Below are 7371 nucleotides of genomic sequence, written 5' to 3'. Positions count from 1 at the left end.
TCTTCACTTTCATTTATACTGAATTTATTTTTTTTTCCTTTGGCTGGAAGGACAACTTTTCAGCTCAGCTCGGACACTTCATTAGGTACACCTGCGCACGCTAACGGGATCAATACAAGCAACAATTCTGCTTTTACAAACCAATGACGAAAATCATCTATTTACGATTGAATCCTGGTTTATTTGTAACCATTCAACAAAGGCAATAATTAATAAGAATAATTTAAAAATGTAGTTAACAGCCTAACTATATATAGCAAACCAACATAAGAAAAGGGAGATGGATTAACTTTGTGTGTGAAAGTACGCAAGCTAGCGAGTGGAACTCAAATGCTAACATTAGCATGCTAATATTAGCATGCTAACATTAGCATGCCGACGGAGAATGCAACAAGTACCAAGAGGCGTACGCATGCAAAATTAGCTAAAAAGATGGCATGCTAATGTTGGCGTAATGTTACATTAGCATGTCTCAAGTACCAAGTTAGCAAGTCAGCAAAAAAAAAAAGTTAGCATGTTAATGTTAGCATGTTAACCGTTAGCATACATCATGTGCGCGCGAGTGGAACTCAAATGCTTATGTTAGCATGCTAACATTAACATGCCAACTGAGAATGCGACAAGTACCAGGAGGCGTACGCATGCAAAATGAGCTTAAAAAAAAAGATAGCATGCTAATGTTGGCGTAATGTTACATTAGCGTGTGTCAAGTACCAAGTTATGACTCTGAGGTTTACGGCAGCAACAAAAAAAAAAGTTTGCATGCTAATGTTAGCATGTTAACAGTTAGCATACGTCATGTGTGCAGGAGTTGCTGATATGCGCGTTAGCATGCTAACATTAGCATGCCAACAGAGAATGCGACAAGTACCAGGAGGCGTACGCATGAAAAATGAGCTAAAAGAGATAGCATGTAAATGTTGGCATAATGTTACGTTAGCATGTGTCAAGTGCCAAGTTATGACTCTGAGGTTTACGACAGCCAAAAAAGTTTGCATGCTAACGTTAGGGCTTGCTAATCTGCACGAGTGGAAGTGAAATGCTAACTTTAGCATGCCGACGAAGAATGCGACAATCATTAAGTTATTTGACTCTGAGGCACACGCATGCAACATTTGCTTAAAAAGCTAGTATGCTAACAGTTAGCATGAGTCAAGTGGCGAGTTATATGGAGAAAAAAAATGACATGTATTTATTTTTCTGTCCAAAAGAGAAAGAGATGATACATTATTATCTGCTACCTGGTGGTTGTTATAATTGATTATTATACAATTATAATTGTTATAATAAGTTTTAAAAATCGATTAAAAAAGTATTTTTAATACATTTTGACATTAAAATAAAACTTGTTTTTCTTTTAACATTTTTAGAGCATCTCCATATAACCAGAAGAAGCTGTTTTGAAAAAGTCCCATTATAATTATTAATTATTATACCAAATAATACGTTTTGATTGGAAAATGGATTGCCTAACCCTAACCCTAACCCTAACCCTAACAGCCGCAGGGGCGTTGTTTTCCTGTATTGTCTCCCCCGAGCGTGAGCAAGTGTACCTGTACGTCCACAATGTGTTGTATTTCATACAGAGTTGTGAGTTGGAGGTAAGAATGTGCGTACCACTACCACCACCTTGCCAGGTCCACTTGGAGAATCCTGGGGAAATTCTCTTTTTTTGTTCTAAACCGAGAGAGATGAATTTAATTTATTGTAAACGCGTTTTTATTGTGCAATCACCCTGCTTGCCACTTTGAGCCGCACGGCCGCTCCACGTGAGAATGCTGCGAAGGATGAGTGTGTTTATAGAAATATATTCTTGGTGATATTTGTGTTTTTCCGACGGCGCGAGGAGATGATGTTCCACGTCGCACGTGGATGCCAGATGTCCTCCGCCATGCTGGCGAGGTTGTTGCTAGGCGACAGGACGACGGGTCCGACACAGACCGGAGCTGGTGTGGTTTTTGAGGCGAGGCCCAAAGTCACAACAATGTCTTTGTTTGCAATAGGAGTATAAACATTAGGCGAGCACTGAAAGCAACAAGCAGGTGTGGAGCGCGACATTTAGCAAGAGTTGATGTACGTGTACAGTATGTACAGTATGTTATGTTTTATTGCAGTTACTGTAACATTCTTCTGCTTTCATTTTAAAATTGTTGTTTTTTAATAAATATGTCATCTGCATTCACTTACGCTGTTGTGTTGTTATTGCACATACACTACTGTTGTGTTGTTATTGTACATACACTATTGTTGTGTTGTTATTGCACATACACTACTGTTGTGTTGTTATTGCACATACACTACTGTTGTGTTATTGCACATACACTACTGTTGTGTTGTTATTGCACATACACTACTGTTGTGTTGTTATTGTACATACACTACTGTTGTGTTGTTATTGCACATACACTACTGTTGTGTTGTTATTGCACATACACTACTGTTGTGTTGTTATTGCACATACACTACTGTTGTGTTGTTATTGTACATACACTACTGTTGTGTTGTTATTGCACATACACTACTGTTGTGTTGTTATTGCACATACACTACTGTTGTGTTGTTATTGCACATACACTACTGTTGTGTTGTTATTGCACATACACTACTGTTGTGTTGTTATTGCACTTACACTACTGTTGTGTTGTTATTGTACATACACTACTGTTGTGTTGTTATTGTACATACACTACTGTTGTGTTGTTATTGCACATACACTACTGTTGTGTTGTTATTGCACATACACTACTGTTGTGTTGTTATTGTACATACACTACTGTTGTGTTGTTATTGCACATACACTACTGTTGTGTTGTTATTGCACATACACTACTGTTGTGTTGTTATCGTACATACACTACTGGACGTCTCCTACAGTACACAATAATTATGTTGAAAGAAAATATGTGCATTTTTCCCCAGAAAATAAAGTTGTAATGAAAACATATTTATTTTTAAAGTTTGGTCCTGGGTCATGAAAATACGGAGCCCCTAAAGGGACATGGGGGGAATTTTTTTTTAAATAATTTTTGGGGTTTTTTTATAAAAAATTTTGGACATGTAGTTTCTCGTTTGCACGAGAAACTTTTTATAAAGTTATTAAAAAAAATTAAAAAATTTTTTTTTTTTTTTTTTTTTTATAACTTAATAAAAAGTTTCTCGTGTGCACGAGATACATGTCTAAAAAAAATATATATATACATTTTTTTTATTTTTTTTTAAGATGTGTATCTCGTGCACACGAGATACATGTAAAAAAAAAATACATATATAATTTTTTTTAATGTATGTGTGCACGAGATAAATGTCTAAATAAAAATTAAAAAATTAATATTTTTTTAATTTATTTTTTTATAACTTAAAAAGTTTCTCGTGTGCACGAGATACATGTCTAAAAAAATATATATAAATACTTTTTTTTTTTTTTTTTAAGATGTGTATCTCGTACACACGAGCTACATGTCAAAAAAATATATATATATAATTTTTTTTAATTTATGTGTGCACGAGATAAATGTCTAAATAAAAATAAAAAAATTTATATTTTTTTAATTTATTTTTTTATAACTTTATAAAAAGTTTCTCGTGCGCACCAGATACATGTCTAAAAAAAGAAATAAAACAATTATAAAAATAAAAATTCCCCCATGTCCCTTTAGGGCAGGGGTGGGCAACCCGCGGTTCTAGAGCCGCATGCGGCTCTTTAGCGCCGCCCTAGTGGCTCTCTGAAGCTTTTTAAAAAATGTATGAAAAATGGAAATAGATGAGGGGAAAAAATATATATTTTTGTTTTAATATGGTTTGTGTAGGAGGACAAACATGACACAAACCTCCCTAATTGTTATAAATCACACTGTTTATATTAAACATGCTTCACTGATTCGAGTATTTGGCGAGCGCCGTTTTGTCCTACTAATTTTGGCGGTCCTTAAACTCACCTTAGTTTGTTTACATATATAACATTCTCCGACTTTCTAGGACGTGTTTTATGCCACTTCTTTTTCTGTCTCATTTTGTCCACCACACTTTTAACGTTGTGCATGAATGCACAAAGGTGAGTTTTGTTGATGTTATTGACTTGTGTGGAGTGCTAATCAGACATATTTGGTCAATGCATGACTGCAAGCTAATCGATGCTAACATGCTATTTAGGCTAGCTATATGTACATATTGCATCATTATGCCTCATTTGTAGCTATATTTGAGCTCATTTAGTTTCCTTTAAGTCCTCTTAATTCAATTTATATCTCATGACACACTATCTGTATGTAATATGGCTTCCAATTTGTTGCGGCTCCAGACAGATTTGTTTTTGTATTTTTGCTCCAATATGGCTCTTTCAACATTTTGGGTTGCCGACCCCTGCTTTAGGGGCTCCGTATGAAAATGTTTTTAAAAAAAATTGTAATAAATTAACATTTGTACCTTTTAAAAAAAAACTTTTTAAATGCAAAAACACTAAATATGAAATATTTTCCCCTGAAAAAATGTGAAAGTGTATTATTTGATGTGAAGTACGTTTGTAATTGGAGCTTTAAGTAGGTCACTATTTCATAACATTCATTTTAATTCAGGCAATTTTTCTTTTAAAATCCCACAAAAATTCTTAGGGACCCAAAAGTGTCCCACTCTTAACAGTGTTCAAAATAAGTCATCTTTTTTTTTTTGTACTTTAAATGCTTAAGTCTCTACAATCTAGAGACGTAAAGGCCTACTGAAAGCCACTACTAGTGACCACGCAGTCTGATAGTTTATATATCAATGATGAAATCTTAACATTGCAACACATGCCAATACGGCCGGGTTAACTTATAAAGTGACATTTTAAAATTCCCGCTAAACTTCCAGTTCAAAACGTCTATGTATGATGACGTATGCGCGTGACGTCAACAATTGATACGGAAGTAATGGTACACCATTGTGTCCCAATACAAAAAGCTCTGTTTTCATTTCAAAATTCCACAGTATTCTGGACATCTGTGTTGGTGAATCTTTTGCAATTTGTTTAATGAACAATGAAGACTGCAAAGAAGAAAGTTGTAGGTGGGATCGGTGTATTAGCGGCTGGCTGCAGCAACACAACAAGGAGGACTTTGACTTGGATAGCAGACGCGCTAGCCGACGCTAGCCGCCAACCGCACGGATGATCGGGTGAAGTCCTTCGTTCTTCCGTCGATCGCTGGAACGCAGGTGAGCACGGGTGTTGATGAGCAGATGAGGGCTGGCTGGCGTAGGTGGAGCGCTAATGTTTTTATCATAGCTCTGTGAGGTCCCGTTATACTAAGTTAGCTTCAATGGCGTCGTTAGCAACAGCATTGTTAAGCTTCGCCAGGCTACATGGTTTAATAGTATTGTTGATCTTCTGTCTATCCTTCCAGTCAGGGGTTTATTTATTTTATTTCTATCTGCAGTTAAGCACGATGCTATCTTGTTAGCTCAGTAGCTAAAGAGCTTCGTCGATGTATTGTCGTGGAGATAAAAGGCACTGAATGTCCATTTGGCGTTCTCGACTCTCATTTTCAAGAGGATATAGTATCCCAGGTGGTTTAAAATACAAATCCGTGATCCACAATAAAAAAAGGAGAGAGTGTGGAATCCAATGAGCCAGCTTGTACCTAAGTTACGGTCAGAGCGAAAAAAGATACGTCCTGCACTGCACTCTAGTCCTTCACTCTAACGTTCCTCATCCACGAATCTTACATCCTCGCTCAAATGAATGGGGTAATCGTCGCTTTCTCGGTCTGAATCGCATTGAAAACAATGGGGAAATTTTGAGGAGTTCTTCCTCTGTTGACGTCACGCTACTTCCGCTACAGGCAAGGCTTTTTTTATCAGCGAGCAAAAGTTGCGAACTTTCTCGTCGATTTTCTCTACTAAATCTTTTCAGCAAAAATATGGCAATATCGCGAAATGATCAAGTATGACACATAGAATTTCAGTAGGCCTTTAAGCGTTAAAAGTTTTAACACTTTTTTGAGTGGGACCCTTTTGGGTCCCTAAGAATTTTAGTGGGATTTTTTTTTTTTTTCAACCGTCCTTGCTCAAAAAAAAGAATAATGAATCAAAATCAAAGATATGAATTATAAATGTTCCAATTACTTCACATCAAATATTCAGCTTTAAAAAATGTTTGGGGAAAAATATTGCATTTTTTGTGTTTTTGCCATAAAAAAAAGGGTTTTGACAAACAGGGTATGAAATAAACAAACAAAAAAACATGAAAAAATAATATAAATATAATAATAATTTTAACTGTAATTGCTCGAAAAAAAAATAATGAATCAAAATCAGTGTTATGAATTATTGACCTTTTTAAGGCTCCAATTACTTCACATCAAATATTAAGCTTTAAAAAAAATGGGGGCCGGAAATATTGCATATTTTGTGTCTGTGACATAAAAAAACAGGGTTTTGACAAAAAGGACATTTAAGGAAAATAAATAAATAAATAAATATATATATATATATATATATATATATATATATATATATATATATATATATATATATATATATATATATATATATATATATATATATAATATCGATACATAGACTTGAAGTTGATCTAGAGATTTATGTCGTTTTTGTCAAAATCCTGTTTTTTTATGTCAAAGACACAAAATATGCAATATTTCTCGCCCGCATTTTTTTAAAGCTGAATATTTGATGTGAAGTAACAGGAGCCTTCAACAGGTCAATAATTCATAACATTAATTTTGATTCATTATTATTTTTTGACAATGAAAAAAAAAATTCCCACTAAAATAATTGGGGACCCAAAAGGGTCTCACTCATAAAAGTGTTAAAAGTAAGTCATCGTTTTTGGTTTTCTTTTACCTTTCAACACTTAAATCTCCACATCAACTTCAGATCTATCCATCTATCGATTAGTTTTTGCTTTTTTGTTTGTTTTAGGCCCTTTTTTTTGAGCAATGACAGTTAAAAAAAAATCCAAAAGGACCCCACTCATAAAAGTGTTAAAAATAAGTCATACTTTAAAAAAAACAAAAAACTTTCAACCCTTAAATCAACTTCAGATCTATCCGTATATATATATATATATATATATATATATATATATATATATATATATATATATATATATATATATATATATATATATATATATATATATATATATATATATATATTTTTTTTTTGGTATTGGTTTTGAAAATGAAAAATATCAAGATGGCCGAAGATGGTGTGCGGCCCTCAGTGGAAAAGGTTTGGACAGCCGTGGCGTCCTCGCCAACAGCTGGGTGTGGGTGTGGGTGTGGGTGTGGGTGTGTTACTAGTGACATTATTAACAGCACTTTTCCACAGGGTCCAATTTTGCAAGCATCCATCCTGCTGGGACTTGGACTCTCT

The 7371-nt window shown here is 34.6% G+C and overlaps 1 protein-coding gene across 3 annotated transcripts in view; it reads left to right on the top strand.

The window, feature by feature from the left end:
• The window catches only part of LOC133635016 (phospholipid phosphatase 2-like), a 99417-nt gene extending 97244 nt beyond the window's left edge, over nucleotides 1–2173 (top strand). For all 3 annotated transcript variants that reach the window (XM_062027711.1, XM_062027710.1, XM_062027712.1), the window contains one exon: nucleotides 1–2173. This exon is cut by the window's left edge. The gene's annotated coding sequence lies outside the window, so the exon portion shown is untranslated.
• Nucleotides 2174–7371: the final 5198 nt, after the last annotated feature.

This window comes from Entelurus aequoreus, linkage group LG19 (assembly GCF_033978785.1).
Source record: "Entelurus aequoreus isolate RoL-2023_Sb linkage group LG19, RoL_Eaeq_v1.1, whole genome shotgun sequence".
NCBI classification, from domain to species: Eukaryota; Metazoa; Chordata; class Actinopteri; order Syngnathiformes; family Syngnathidae; genus Entelurus; species Entelurus aequoreus.
The sequence above is the reverse complement of the archived record's forward strand: the minus strand, read 5'-3'. Positions and strand labels throughout refer to the sequence as shown.